This window comes from Aotus nancymaae, unplaced genomic scaffold, assembly GCF_030222135.1.
Source record: "Aotus nancymaae isolate 86718 unplaced genomic scaffold, 86718_ANA_hifiasm-v0.15.2.pri h1tg000010l, whole genome shotgun sequence".
In the NCBI taxonomy this organism is placed as follows: Eukaryota; Metazoa; Chordata; class Mammalia; order Primates; family Aotidae; genus Aotus; species Aotus nancymaae.
This window is the reverse complement of record NW_026988421.1, coordinates 23,834,137-23,851,017: the sequence shown is the minus strand read 5'-3', so window position 1 is coordinate 23,851,017 and position 16,881 is coordinate 23,834,137. Positions and strand designations below refer to the sequence as shown.

Genomic DNA, 16,881 nt, shown 5'->3' with positions numbered 1-16,881 from the left:
GCACTTTGGGAAAGCAAGGCAGGTGAATCACTTGAGGTCAGGAGTTAGAAGCCAGCCTGGTCAACATGGTGAAATTCCTTCTCTACCAAAAATACAAAGATGGCACACGTCTGTAGTCCAAGCTACTTGGGAGGCTGAGGCATGAGAATCGCTTGAACCCAGGAGGTAGAGATTGCAGTGAGCCAAGATCATGCCACTGCACTACAGCCTTTGCTACAGAACAAGACTCCATCTCAAAAAAAAAAAAAAAAAGAAAAAAGAAAAAAAAAGTAGACATAAAATTTCCTCTTAGCTTTTCCTTAGGAGATTGTCGATAAAATTCATTCATTCATTCACATTTGTAGCACTTCTAAGACATACCAGACAGTGTTGCTAAGTGCAAGAACACAGCACACAGCCCCTACTCTCAAGTATGTCACAATTTGCAAGAAATAAACAAATAGTTAGAATGTGTTAAGTGCAAAGATAGAGATATGAGTTCACAATGCTTAGAAATCAATGTTGATTTAATTAGAAAAACACAAAAAATATAACCATCTTAATTCATTTCTGAAACTGATAAAAGTTACAAATTCCTACAGGCCATAACGACCAAGTAGAAGGGTATGTTACCAAGCTCAGGATCATCCATTCAGTATGTATGGTGGACCAAACACTGGCAGAGAGCTGCATAAAAGTGATCCTGGAGCTAGGAATTAAGGATTTATTCTGGCTGGAGATTCAAGACATTTCTTCCTAAAATTTATACATAGATGGCAAACAGAAAGGGTCAACGCTTGAGAGGATTTAGATGCCATTCCCCATCACTGAGGAACAAAATACTATGCAAAACTTCTTGAAACAGCTATGAACCTTGAAAATGGGAACGTTTAGAGAACCAAATCAGAAAGAGCATCACAGACTAAATGTTACCTTTATAACAAAAATATGTCACTGGCTTATTTCAGGATGTGTCTCTGCACTATTATAATCAAACATTAGCTTGATGGTCAAGAATATCTGAGGAGCGTTCCAGAATTATTTCACAAGATATCTTATTAATGAATCACAACAAAATGTCTTAAAATCTTCCTTCTGCATCTTTTTTATCAAACTTCATAGCTTATTGGAGGAAATTCCCTGCTATTCGCTAAGAAATATCTAAGATTTCTTTCCTAAGCCAGTCCAGTCTTGTTTGTTTTTGAGATGGAGTCTCACTCTGTCACCCAGGCTGGAGTGCAGTGGGGTAATCTCAGCTCACTGCAACTTCCGCCTCCTGGGTTCAAGCGATTCTCCTGCCTCAGCCTCCCAAGTAGCTGGGATTACAGGCACACACCACCACACCCAGCTAATTTTTGTATTGTTAGTAGAAATTGGGTTTCACTATGTTGGCCAGGCTGGTCTTAAACTCCTGACCTTAGGTGATGCACCAGCCTCAGCTTCCCACAGTGCTGGGATTACAGGTGTGAGCCACTGTGCCCGGCCCCCAGTCCACTTTTGGTATATTTTTTTCCATTCTTATCTTAGCCTCCTGAGTCAACATTCTCTTTCTTGTAGGTCTTAATGTGCCTCCCAAATCTTACTAGCCTTATTTTACCTCCTTTTATTGTACAGTTTTTTTTAAATATTCATTATTCTGAATAATACAAGTTCCAGAACAAAAACAGATACAAAATCTACTGATGGGTGGAAATCAGTACGACTGCATTAGAGACAAGGGAATAGATCAATTTCCCTAGTGGAATAATAAAAAAGAGACTAAAGAAGTAGGAACTAGTCTACAGAGAGTGTGATGAGTTTCTTATAATTCCTATTAACTTGATCCCTGAGCATAGATGAATTTTTTTACATTTAAAAAAACATGCCATAGAAAGGCAAATGAAGATTATACTATAAGGATTCTACATACAATCATCCTTATTTGCATGTGTGTGTTTTTGTGTGGGTGGGTGAGTGGGTGCATATTAAACTCTAATCTCAAAATGTGACAAGATGACAATAGAGTGACATAGTCAGATTTACATCAGCAACAATTTTTTCAGAAAGCTTACACTATGTTATTGGACATTTTTATCTTATTGTAACATAATTCACCCCCCAATCCAGATGCCTCAAGGTATCTGTCATTATTTTTTGGTGCCATCTCTTGTTTCTTGATTTTACAAAGCTCAAAAGTTACCCCAAAATTTGATAATTCTCCACTCAAGCAGAACTGCATATTTAAACACTACAGCTTTGTAATAAGCAATTGATAGAAAGAGAAAATGATGCATTTTCACACATCCAAGTGGTATAGATTAGCAGCTGTCCAAGGGTGTCCCACAGAACTAGAATTACATGGAGTGTTGACAAGTTTCATCGGTAGAACCAACAATCGGCTGGGGCATACATTGGTACAGTGATACAGAAGAAAGAATAGTAAATACTTTCAAACCAGTTGGTAAATAGTTACTTCACTAAGTTCTCTAAGTAGTTGTTCCAGGAAGTCTTATCACCATAGCCTCTCACTCAGGAACCTCTTAAGTTTCTTCACAGCCCAGCAACCAAAAGATTGAGGTCTGGCACAGCAGAGGTCCCAGAAACTTGCTCCAGCACCAAGACCAACACCTGTGCTGATCTGTCGATGCCTTTGCCAATCAGGCTGCACCCCAGTAGGGGCACGGTGACCTTGGGTTGGCACTGCATCATGGAAGGCAATTTCTAGTGCCCATCTATAAGCCCTGATTCACAGCTAAGAGATACTTTCAATTCAACTCGCACAGATTTACGGGAGCTGTAGTCTCCCATGGACATGAGCTCCAGAAGAGCAGAGGAAACAAAGAGATGGTCAGCAGATGGGCTGGTGAACCCACGTGCTAGTTAAATGTTTCAACTACTATCCCTAGGTATGGGAGAGAGGGACATTTTCCAAGAACAAAAAACATTGCGAAATTTGTGATTAGGCAACATTTAATGTTCCTTTACTTTGTAACTTTTCACAAACTGTATTATTGTAATATACAATGAACCTCTTAAAAGCACATTTTATATAACATTTTCCAAATATATTTGAAGATGGGATCTATTTTTGAGAGATATCTAATGAGATTAGTGTTCTGAGCAACACATTTTGGGAAGCACAAGATCAAAGGCAAAGAAAGAAAAAGAAAGGCATGGACTTAATTTCCTAAGAAAGAGGAACTATAAAAATATCTTAAATGCAAATTACAAACAGAAATGCCAGCCTCTATTAACCATAAATTGACTACTGTTGTAATAAAAAAACAAAAATAGGAAAGGATCTTAAAATGTGTATCTTAAATAGTCATAATTAAGATGTGACATATGCAGCCTTGAATTCTTGTACGATTTAAAAAAAATCATTTCAAAGCAAGCATTTTTATTTTCAGGCTTTGTTTACAGGTTGACTTATCTAGAAATGAAAAAGAGAGCTTCTGTCAACACCTATACTGTGCCAGAAGAAGCTAAAAGCTTAACAAAATAAGCATTCTATGAAAAGAAGTATGCAAGTGATTAAATTAAGGCTTACTTTCTTTTGCTTTTGATCTTTAATCCTTATACTACTGTTTTTACAAATATATCTTAATGACTTTTAGAACTTTTGAAAGTATGTCTCCATTTAAGTATTTACTATATGCACAGAGCTGAAATAAGTTGCTCTGCAGAGTGAAGAAACCACATCTGAGGCAACCCACCTGCCTTCCAAGAGGTTATGATCTTCTTGAGATAGCAAAATCTCCTACCACACTTGAAGAAAGGATCAGTATAGGATACAACTAGTTACCATAGGAGTTGCAGAAATGTAATGTGTGACTGGATTTCCTTCACTATAATCTTATGCCATCAAATGTCATACTAAATAAACACAGAATCGCTGTAATCTAAATTAACCTATAAGCACAATGATTGGCACATAAGCAAACTATAAATGATAGCTTTTGTTATTCATTTCTAACACTTTTTCCTTGATTGTTTTTGGTGGTCTTTGCTCAATATTTACTAAAACCTATCACATGAACCCTCAAGGAAAACCCCAATCACTGAAAATAATTTTGATTTAGGTTGCTTAGAAGAAAAGATATTCATAAAGCTATTACAACATTTTAAAAACATAGCATAACTTAGTCTATCATATCTTGAAGAATATGTGCTAGTTTTATGTGGTACTTGGATCAGAGAGTTAATGGTAAGAACTGAAATATGAGAAGTAAAGATTCCACATTCTGCTTCTATAAGTATGTAAGAATTCTACTGCTGAATAGACTATTGTGCTTAAAAATCCTAATAGATAATATCATAAAAATGAATGCTCATTGGGTACATACAATGTGATCTGAGCTCTTCACGTGCAGAATCCTATGAGATAGACACTGATATTAATATTGCATATTACAAATAAGGAAGACTAAAAAGTGTAACCAACCTACTTAAGACTAAAGAACTTGGAAGGTGCTGAGTGCACACTGGCCAGCATCCTTAACTCCATACTGCCATGCCTCTATCAAAAGCCACGAGGAGAAATTTACAGGAAGTTAAGGAGATGCATCCAGAAAACCTAGCTGAGCAATTTTTAGTAAAAGAAATATTAATTAAAACTCTTTGAGATTCTATATGTTGTAGACCAAAGCCTGACTTTTCTTTATACCTACTGAAGGACAGGTCTGCCAGAAAGAATTGATTGGAAAAAAAAAAAAGGTATAAGCAGAAACTCTCACAAGGATCTATGAGGAAAAGAAGTTATATCCTTTATCTGACTCAGCATGGCTCCTGTGAAGGCTGAAAATATGGACCAAGTGATTGGGGTCAACCAGTTAATGGTTGATGATGCCTTCTTAAGAATAGGAAGATGTTTTAGCCTAATAGAAAAAGCAAGTTATTGAAGCAAAACACAACTGGAGTCAGTCAGCCACCTGCTGTTACCCGCTGCAGTGCCACATGACTTAGTGGGACTCCTAGCCCACTTTTCTTGTCCAGTGCAATGCCAATGTGTCAAAACTAGATTCCTACTCAGCTTTAACTCAGCTTATTTTTAGCAAACAAGATGTCTGTGGTCAGAAGCTCCTTAGAGATCAACCAGCTGAAGCTAGCAGAATCCACTACTGCAGCTTACTCAACCTCTGAAGAACTTCTAGCTTTATTATAATCCAGTTTCCATGCTGAATGGCACTCCCACCAGCACCATGACAGTTGACAGTCACCATGACAATGACTGGAGGAGATCAAGAACAAAACAGAAAAGATGCAGCTCCTTGATTCCAGGAAAGTCTCAGTCCCTTCAAAAGAAAAGCACAAATATTCCTCCCTTGCTCTTAATGCCCAACCCCTATGTTAAAGTTACCCTGTATTTACAACTGCCTGGTTCTCAGGATCTGAGAAATTGTTAATTAGCTCCATTGTCCACTTCTCCAATTCCATAATCATTGAGTAAAGACAGTACTGCTTGACAATCACTTTTAGTTTTTTGTATTGGCTTTGCAACACCAAACAGGAAAAAGCCCCCTTTGGGGTAACTAAGATCCCCAATAACATCATTACCTAGTAAGCTGTCAGTGCCCTGGTTTCTATAACAAATCAATCTCTCAGTACTCCACAGAATTTCATATTCATTCCAATTGTCACCTAATGGGATCGCAATATAATTGTGAGATGCCTGATACCCAATCCCTCTCTTCTGCCTGCCTCCTCCCCACCCCACTCCCATTGCAGCCTTTTCCTTTCTCTTGAAAAGCTCTTTCCTCAGATCCATAATAGACAACTGTCTTATTGCTTTCTGAACAATGCTCATGCTGTATGAAGTAACAGCCTCCCTCACCCACCCCTCAGCACACTCGTGCCCTTCCTAGGTGCTTTTATTTTCTGCTCATAGTATTTATCCCTATCTGATAGATTTTTACTTATTTGTATTTTATCTTTCTCTATGGAAACAGGGCTGATGTCTGATTTGTTCACAGATGTCTTCCTAGCACTCAGAACAGCGCCCTGGACACAGTAGGTACTATTTGTTTTTGACTACTTGCTAGCCTGATGGACGCTTGCTTTTCTTGTGTTACCCAGATGACTTCCATGAAATAAAAACTGAGAAGCTCATATAGTTTGGCAAGGACTTTTGGCGACGATAACTCCTGCTGTTAGAAGATACAATCAGCTGTATGGAAAGAAAGGAGACTAGGGTGGTGACTAGATTCTACGCCCTCTACTTTTTCAAATTAATAAACTTGGTTTTTAGAAGAGATTGAGGTCCACAGAAAAACAAAGTGGAAAATAAGTAGTTCTCATATACCCGACTCCCACACGTGCACAGCTTTCCCCATTATCAATATCCTCCTTCAGAGTGTTATATTTGCTACAAGCAAAGAACCTACAATGAAGCATCTTTATCACCCCAAATCCATAGTTAACATTAGTGTACATTCTTGGTGTTATACATTTCATGGGTTCTGACAAATGCATGATGGCATGTATCCACCACTTGATATCATAGAGAATAGTTACACCAGGTCAAAAATGCTTGATCCTCTTCCTGTTCCTCCTATCCCCTAGCTGATACTAAACACCAATCCATTTACCCTCTCCATACTTTTGCCTTTTCTAGAATGTCATACATAGTCATATCTAGTTTTATTGCACATTACTGTATTACACTTCGCAAATATTACATGTTTTACAAATTGGAATTTTGTGGCAACCTGCAGGGAGCAAGTCTGTTGGCACCATTTTCCAACAGCATGTGCTCACTCCATGTCTCTGTGCCACATGTTGGTAGTTCTTGTAATGTTTCAATCTTTTCCATTATCATTATATCTGTTATGGTGATCTGTGATCTTCAATGTCACTATTGTAATTGTTTTGGGGTGCCCTGAACCATGCCCACGTAAGATGGCAAACAATATGTATTACGTATGTTTTGACTGTTCCACCAACCAGCCATTACCTATCCCCTTCTCCCTCCTTTTTCTCCTAACCCCTCAGGCTTCCCTACTGCCTGAGATAAATGATATTGAAATTAGATCATTCAATAACTTTACAATGTCTTCTAAGTGTTCAAGGGAAAGGGAGAGCTGCACATCTCTCACATTAAATAAAAAGCTAGAAATGATTAAACCTGGTGAGGAAGGCACGCGAAAGGCAAGACAGGGTAACAGCTGGGACTCTTGTGCCAAACATTTAGTCAAACTGTGGCTGCAAAGGAAAAGTTGTTGGAAGAAAATTAAAGGTGTTACTCCACTGAACACAAGAATAATAAAGTGAAACAGGTTTATTGCTGATACGGAGAAAGATTTAGTGGTCTGGCTAGAAGATCAAACCAGCTACAACATTTCCTTAAGCCAAAACATAATCCAGAGCAAAGTCATAACTCTCCTCAACTCTATGAAGGCCAAAAGGTGAGGAAGCTGCAGAAGAAAAGTTTCAAGCTAGCAGAAGTTCGTTCACGAGGTTTAAGGAAAAAAGGCTTCTCTATCACGTGTAAGTGCAACGCAAAGCAGCAAGTGCTGATACAGACACTGCATCAAGTTATCCAGAAGATCTAGCTAAGATCATTGATGAAGGTGGCTACAGTAAACAGATGTTCAATGTAGATGAAACAGCACTCATCAAAAGATGATTCCATATAGGATTTCAAAGCTAGAGAGAAGAAGTCAATGCTGCCTTCAGAGCTTTGAGAGACAGGCTGACTCTCTTGTTGGGGACTAATGCATTGGTGACTTTCAGTTGAAGTCAATTGTCTTTTATCATTCTGAAAATCCTGGAGTCCCAGAGACTTATCCTAAATCTACTCTGCTTGTGCTCTATACATACATTGATGAAGTCTGAATGGCAGCACATCTGTTTACAGCATGGCTTACTGCATATTTTAAGCCCATTATTGAGACCTATTGCTCGGATACAAAGATTTCTTTCAAAATATTACTTCTCACTGATAATGTACCTGGTCACTCATGAACTCTGATGGAGATGTACAAAGAAAAATGGATGTTGTTTTCATGCCTGCTAATACAACATATTCTGTAGTCCATAGATCAAGGAGTAATTTTAATTTTTAAGTATTATTATTTAAGAAGTACATTTGTAAGGCTATAGCTTCCATAGATAGTGATTCCTCTAACAGATCTGGGGGCAAAATAAACTGAAAACCTTTTGGAAGGATTCACCATTCTAGAAGCCATTAAGAACATTCATAATTTATGGGAGGAGATGAAAATACCAACATTCGCAGGAATTTGGAAGAAGTGAATTCCAACACTCACGGATGATTTTGAGGGGTTTGAGACTCTGGTGGAGAAAGTAACTGTACATGTGGTGACCAGAACAGAGCACTAGAAGTGGAGCACGAATATGTGAGTGAATTCCTGCAGTCTCATGATCAAACTTGAACTGATGAGGAGTTGCTTTTTATGGATGAGCAAAGAATGTGGTCTCCTGAGATGGAATCTACTCCTGGGGAAGGTGCTGTAAACATTGTTGAAATGACAACAAAGTTTAGAATATTAAATAAACTTAGTTGATAAAGTACAGCATTGCATGCTACAGAGAAATTTTTCATAAAAGGAAGAGTCAATTCATCTAGCAAACTTTACCGTTATCTTATTTTAAGAAATTGCCACAACCACCCTAATCTGCAGAAAATATTGCTGTGATTAGTCAGCAGCCATCAACATCACTGAAGGCTTGGATGATTATTCACAGTTTTCAGTAATAACAAATTTTTGATTAAGAAATGTACATTGGTGGTCAGGTGTGGTGGTTCAAGACTGTAATGGCAGCACTTTGGGAGGCTGAGGAGGGCAGATGAGTTGAGGTCAGGAGTTTGAGAACAGTCTGGCCAACATGGTGAAACCCCGTCTCTACTAAAAATACAAAAATTAGCAGGGTGTGGTGGCACGTGCCTGTAATCCCAGCTACTTGGTGGCTGAGGTGGAAGAACTGCTTGAACCCTAGAGGCGGAGGTTGCAGTGAACTGAGATCACACCACTGCATCCCAACCTGGGCGACAGAGTGAGACTCTATCTCAATTAAAAAAAAAAATGTGTATATATATGTGTGTGTATATATGTGTGTGCATATATATATATATGCACACATTTTTTTAAAAAAATATATATATAACATATAAAAATATGTGTATATATATATTTAAAATATATATGTGTGTGTGTGTATATATATATATACACACACATACAAGAAGAGAAAATCAAACACTGCATGTTCTCACTCATAGGCAGGTGAGTGAGAATAGCATTTTATATTCCCAGTGCATATAAAAGTTATGTTTATACTACACTACTATATATATACACACACACACGCATTTTCTAGACATAATGCTATATTATATGTATACACATATGTGTGTGTGTATATATACACACACATATACACAGTTTTTCTAGACATAATGCTATTACACACTTAATAGAGTGTAGTATAAACATAACTTTTATATGCAGTGGGAAACCAAAAATCCATTCACTTGCTTTATTGTGATATTTGGTTTATTGCATTTGTCTGGAATCAAACCCACAGTATCTGAGGTATGCCTGTAGTTGAAATCATACAGCATCTAGCCTGTTCAGACGAGCTTCTTTCATTTAGTGATATACATCTCAGCTTCCTCCATGCCTTTCAGGGCTTGACAGCTTTTTATGAAAGTGCTGAATAATGTCCCATTGTCTGCATGCGTCATAGTTTTCAGTCACCTACCGATCTCAGTAAATCTCAGTTGCTTCCAAGTTTCGACAATTATAGGTAAAACTTCTATAAACATCCCGGTGCAGAATTTTGTGTAAATGTGTTTTCAACTCCTTTTGGTTTCAAATCCTTTGCTAGATTGTATATTGAGTATATTTTGTTTTGTAAGAAACTGCCAAACTGTCTCCCAAAGTGACTGTATCACTTTACACTCTGACCAGCAATGAATGAGTGGTTCGTTGCTTGCTTCACATCCTTGTTGGCATTTGGTGTTCTGTGTTTTGGATTTTGCGCATTTTAATAGGTGTATAATAGTGTATCATTGTATTTTTTAATTTGCAATTCCCTAAAGAAATATGAAGTTTAACATATTTTTAAATACTTACTGAACATCTGTATATGCTATTATTTTATTTTTTATTTTTTTGAGGTGGAGCCTTACTTTGTCACCTGGGCTGGAGTACAATGGCATGATCTTGGCTCACTACAACTGCCCCTTCCCAGGTTCAAGTGATTCTCCTGCCTCAGCCTCCTGAGTAGCTGAGACTACCCATGTGCACCACTATGTCTGGCTAATTTTTGTATTTTTAGTAAAGACGGGGTTTTGCACGTTGGACAGGCTGGTCTCAAACTCCTGACCTCAGGTGATCCGCCCACCTTGGCCTCCCAGAGTGCTGGAATTACAGGCATAAGCCAATGTGCATGGCCTATGTTTTTAATTATTATTAATTAATTGTATTTAGAATAGAAGTCTCACTATGCTGCCCAGCTGGTTTCAAACTCTGGGCCTTAAGTAGTCCTCCCACCTCAGACCCCCAAAGTGCTAGGATTACAGGCATGAGCTTGTATATGTTCTTTCATGAGGTGTCTGTTCAGGTTGTCATTTAAAAAAAAAAAAGCCTTTAAATATCAATTTCTTCTTTTCTTTTTTCTTTTTTTTTTTTTTTTGGAGACAGAGTCTCCCTTTGTTGCCCAGTGGGAGGGCAGTGGCTCAATCTCAGCTCACAGCAAACTCCACCTCCCAGATTCAAGCAGTTCTCCTGCCTCAGCCTCCTGAGTAGCTGGGATTACAGGAGCATGCCACCACACCCAGCTAACTTTTGTATTTTTAGTAGCGATAGGGTTTCACTATGTTGGTTAGGCTGGTCTCAAACTCCTGACCTCATGATCTGCCTGCCTCGACCTCCCCAAATGCTGGAATTATAGCAGTGAGCCACTGCATCTGGCCTAAATATCAATTTCTTACTGTTAAGGTTTTTTTTTTTTTTTTTTCCTGCCCAGGTTGGAGTGCAATGGCGTGATCTCAGCTCACTGCCTGAGTAGCTGGGATTACAGGCATGTACTACCATGCCTGGCTAATTTTGTATTTTTAGTAGAGATGGGGTTTCGCCATGTTGGCCAGGCTGGTCTTGAACTCCAGGTGATTCCACCCACCTCAGCCTTCCAAAATGCTGTGATTATAGGCATGAGCCACTGTGCCCGGCCCTTAATGAGTTTTTAGAGTTATGTGCAAGAGTGTGTGTGTGTGTGTGTGTGTGTGTGTGTGTGTGTGTGTATTTCCCCAATTTACTGAGATATGATTGACAAATGCAATTGTATTTATGATACACAATATAATGTTTTCATATAGTATACATTTTGAAATAATTACCACAATCTAGTTAACTGTAGTCAATATGTCAATTACCTCAACCATTAACTGTGTGTGTATGCAGTGAGAACACTTGACTTTTCTAGTAGCATATTTCAAATATACATTACATTAATATTAACTAGAGTTACTATGTAATAAATTAAGTATCCTAAACTTATTCATCCAATAATGGAAAGTTTTTATGCTTTGACTCCTATTTCCACTTTCTCCCAACCCCCAGCCACTAGTAACCACCACTCTACTCTCTGTTACTATGAGTCTGGCTCTTTTATAGATTCCACATGTAAGTGAGATCATGCATCATTTGTCTTCCTATGTCTGGCTTATTTCACCTAGTACAATGTTTCCCAAGTTAATTCATGTTGTGGCAAAAGGCAGGATTTCCTTTTTTAAGGTTAATATCCATTATTATTTGATATCCATGGATTTATCAAACACTGAGGTTGTTTCCATACCTTAGCTATTGTGAATAATGTTGCAATGAACACAGAAGTACAGCTATCTCAAGACAGTGACTTTATTTCCTTTGGGTCTACACCCAGGAATAAAATAGCTGAATCTATATGGAGCAAAATTTAATTTTTTAGGAACCACCATACTGTTTTCCATAATGCTACATATTTACATTCCTACCAAAAGTGTACGAGGGTTCCTTTTTCTCCATATCACTTGTTATCTTTTGACATTTTGATAATAACCATCCTAATAGTTGTGATATTTCGTTGTGGTTTTAACTTGCATTTCTCTGATTAGGGATATTGAACATCTTTTCAGATACTATTGGATTTTTGTATGCCATCTTTGGAAAAATGCCTATTCTGGTCCTTTGCCCATTTTTAATCAGGTTAATTTTGCTATTTACTTGTATAAATTTCTCACATATTGTGTTGATTGTTTCCTTTGCTATGCAAAAACTTTGATTATTATAGTCCCATATTTTACTTTTGGTGTCTGTGCTTTTGGTGTCAAATTTAAAAAAAGTCATTTCTTTTTTTTTTTTTTTTTTTTTTTTTTTTTTTTTTTTTGAGACGGAGTTTCGCTCTTGTTACCCAGGCTGGAGTGCAATGGCGCAATCTCGGCTCACCGCAACCTCCGCCTCCTGAGTTCAGGCAATTCTCCTGCCTCAGCCTCCCGAGTAGCTGGGATTACAGGCACGCACCACCGTGCCCAGCTAATTTTTTTTGTATTTTTAGTAGAGGCGGGGTTTCACCATGTTGACCAGGATGGTCTCGATCTCTTGACCTCGTGATCCACCCGCCTCGGCCTCCCAAAGTGCTGGGATTACAGGCGTGAGCCACCGCGCCCGGCCAAAAAAAGTCATTTCTAAGACCAATACTGAGGAGTTCTTCTATGTTTTCTTCTAGGAGTTTCATAGTTTCAGGTCTTATGCTTAAGTTTTTAATCAACTTTGAATTAAGTTTCATGTATGATATAAGATGAGGATACCATTTCATTCTTTGTAGGCAAATGTCCACTTTCCCCAATACCATTTACTGAATTTCTTTGTATATTTTATATGACAGTCCTTTATCTGATAGGTCTTTATAAATTTTTCCCAGTTTGTGGCTTGTCTTCTCATTCTATTGGTATAGTCATTCTCAGAGTTTTAAAATTTAATGAAGTCTGCATTATCAATTTTTTTTATAGACTAACTTTGGTCTTGTATATAAAAAGCCATCACCATATCCAAGGTCATTCAGGTTTTCCTCTAGTTGTCTTCTAGGAGTTTTATACTTCTGCATTTTACATTTAGGTCTATGATACATTTTGAGTTAATTTTTGTGAGGGCTTTAAGGTGTACGTTCAAACTTCCTTTTATTTGTATTTATTTATCACTGCCTGTGGGTGTCCAGTTGTTTCAGCACTATTTGTTGAAAAGACTTTCTTTTCCTCATTGTATGGGCTTTGGTCTTTTGTCAAAGATCAGTCGACTATATTTATGTTATTCTGTGTCTGGGCTCTCTATTCTGTTCCATTGATCTATTTGTCTGTTCCTTCACTATAACAAATTGTCTTGATTACTACACTGTATAGTAAGTCTTGAAGTCAGGTAGTGAGTGCTCCCATTTTGTTTCCTTCCCTCACTACTCAGTCGACTATTCTGGGTCTCCTACCTTCTCCACGTAAACTTTAGAATTATTTATCAACATGCACAAAATAACTTGCTAATTTTTAATTGAGGTTGTGTTGAATCTACAGAGCAAGTTCAGAAGAACTGACATCTTGGCAATATTAAGTCTTCCTGTCCATGGATATGCAACATCCTTTCATTTACTCAGCTTTTTAAATATCTTTTATCAAAGCTTTGTAGTTTTCCTTAAATAGATCTTTCATGCATTTGTTGTTAAATATATGTCTATTTTTTTCAGTGTGTTAATGTAAATGGCAATGTGTTGTTGATTTCAAATTCTGCTTGTTCATTACTAGTATATAAAAGTGATTTACTTTTGTATATTAACTTTATATCCCACAATCTTGCTACAATTACTCATTAGTATGTTTTGCATTGCTGTTGACTCTCTCTTATACATAGACACTTATGTCTCTGCAACAAAGAGAGTTTTATTTCTTCCTTTTCAATCTGTGTAACTTTTATTACTTTTTCTTGTCTTACTATATTAGCTAGGACTTCCAGTATGATGCTAAAAAACGGTGGTAAGGGAATATTCTTGCCTTATTCTGCTCTTAGTGGGAAAATTTTGAGTTTCTCACCACTGAGATGCCAGCTGAAGGTATTCTGTAGACCTTCCTCATCAATTTAAGAAAATTCCCTCTATTCCTAGGTCACTGAGAGTTTTTACAATGAATTGGTATTAAATTTATTCATTTATTTTCCCTCATCTCTTGGTATGTGACTTTTCTTTTTTAGCCTGTTGATGTGGTAATGACATTGTTTGATTTTTGAATACTAAATCAGCTTTACATACCTTGGATGAACCCCACTTGGCCATAGTGCACAATTCTTTTTGAATATCGTGGGATTGATGGATTTTGCATCTTTGTTCATGAGAGACAATGGTCTGTAAGTTTGTAATTTTCTCGTAATGTTATTGTCTAGTTTTTTATATTGGAATAATACCAGCAGCATAAAATGACCTGGGAAGTATTCCCTCTGCTTCTGTATTCTGCAAGAGTTTGTAGAAAATGGGCATAATTTATTTCTGAAATGCATGGGAGAATTCACCAGTGAACTGATTATGCCTGGTGCTTTGTATTTTGGAAGAAAATTAATTATTGATTCCATTTCTTTAATTGTTACAAGCCTATAACGTCAGATTTCTACATTTTCTTATGTGAGTTTTGGAAGATTGTGTCGTTCAAGAAATCGGTCCACTTCTTCTATTTTATTAAATTGTGTGTAGAAAAGTGTTCATAATAGTCTATCTTTTTAGTGTCCATAGGGTCTGTAGTGCTCTCTCCCCTTTCATTTTTGACATTAGTAATTTGTGCCCCGTCTCTTTTTTCTTAGCCTGGCTAGAAGCTTGTCCATTTTACTATTTTTTTCCCAAACAAAACAGGTTTTGGCTTTGTTAATTTTTCTATTTTTGGTTTTGTTGATTTATGCTCTAATTTTTTATTATTATCTTTTCTTCTGCTTATTATAGATTTAATTTGTTCTTTTCTTCCTAATTATCTGTAGTGAGAGTTTATTGATTTTATATTTTTTCTTTTTAAGTATATACTTTCAACATTGTAAATTTCTCTCTAAGAATGGCTTTTACTGCATCCCACAAACTTTAGTACGCTTTATTTTCATCTTACTTTACTTCAAATTATAGTTTAATTTCTCATGAGATTTTTTTCTTTGATCTATGTGATATTTAGAAGCATGTTGTTTAATCTCCACTCATTTTGAATTTTTTAAGCTATTTCTTTTATTGATTTCTAGTTTAATTTCATTGTGGTTGGAGAACAGACATTGTACAATTTCTATTTGTTTCAATTTGTTAAGGTGTTTTATAGTTTAGAAAGTGGTCTGTCTTAGCAAATGTTCCATGTGAGCTAGAGAAGAATGCATAATGTGTTGGTGATAGGTAATATTGTCTAGAGATATCAATTTTACCCTGTTGGTTGATGGTGCTATTGAATTCAACTATGTCTTCATAATCTTTGCCTACTGAATCTGTCCATTTTTGAAAGATGATGTTAAGGTCTCCAACTATAATAATGAATTCATCTTTACACTTGCAAGTCTAATCAGTTTTTGCCTCATGTATTTGAACACACTCATGTTAGGCATATGTATATTAAGGACTCATGACTTCTTAGCATATTGACCTCCCTCCCTTTATCATTATGTAATGCTCCTCTTTATCCCTAATTTTCCTTGCTCTGAAATCTGCTCTGTGTAAAATTAATATAATGACTCCAAAGGTATATCGTTCTCTATCCATTTACTTTTAATTTGAATGTATCTTTATATTAGAAGTGGGTTGCTTGTAGACAACATACAGTTAGGACTTGTTTTTCTGGTCCACTCCAGCAATCTCTGTCTTAATTGGTATATTTAGACAACTGACATTTAAAGTGATTATTAACATAGTCGGATTACTACCTATCACATTTTTACTCTTTCTCTGTTTCCTTTATTCTTTGTTCCCACTATATCTCATGTTTTCTGCCTTTTGTGATTTTAATTGAATATTTTATATGAATTTATTTTCTTTCTTAGCTTGTTATTTTTTACTCTTTTTAGTGCTTGCTGTAGAGTTTGCAATACACATTTACTACTAATGAAGTCACTTCTAATAACACCACACCACTTCATGGGTAGTGCCAGTAATCTATCATAACAACATATTCCTAATTCTCCTTCCTAATCCTTGTACTATTGATGTCTTTCATTGTACCTGTACATAAGTATACCTAAGTGTGTATATACATATATATACACACACAGATATACAAACATACATCATCGAATACATTGTTGCTATTATTTTGAACAAAGTGGTATCTGTGAGATCTGTTACTTAGAATAATAAAGGTTTTTGTTGTACATTCACGTATTCATTCTGATGTTCTTCTTTTCCTCACATAGATTTGAGTTTCTGTCCTATATCATTTTCCTTCTCCCTCAAGAACCTCTTTTAACATTTATTTCAAAGCAGGTCTACTGGTAACAAATTTCCTCAACTTTTGTTTGTCTGAGAAGTCTTTATCTTGCCTTCACTTTTGAAAGATAATTTTGAAGGGGACAGAATTCTTGGTGTTTTTCATTATTTTTTCCTCTCAACATTTTAAATATTTCATCCCACTCTCTTCTTGCTGGCATAGATCTGAGAAGTCAGATGTACTTTTCATCTTTGCTTCTTTATAGATAGGTGTTCCCCCTTCTGCCTTAAAAGAAGTTTTTTTTTAAATCTTTGATTTTCTGAATTTTAAATGTGATATACCTAGGTGGGATTGTGGTGGTTTTTGTGGTTTTGTTTTTTGACATGTATCCTGCTTAGCATTCTCTGAGTTTTCTAGATCTAAGGTTTGTTACATGATTTTGCAGAAATTCTGTTATCATTGCTTCATACATGGCGTGTTTCTTTCTCTTTCCCTTCTGTTAT

At 36.6% G+C, this 16,881-nt stretch overlaps 1 protein-coding gene across 5 annotated transcripts in view; it reads right to left on the bottom strand.

Annotated features, from left to right (window-relative positions):
• SORCS1 (sortilin related VPS10 domain containing receptor 1) overlaps positions 1–16,881 on the bottom strand; it is a 591,753-nt gene that overhangs the window by 265,998 nt on the left and 308,874 nt on the right. The window lies entirely within an intron of this gene.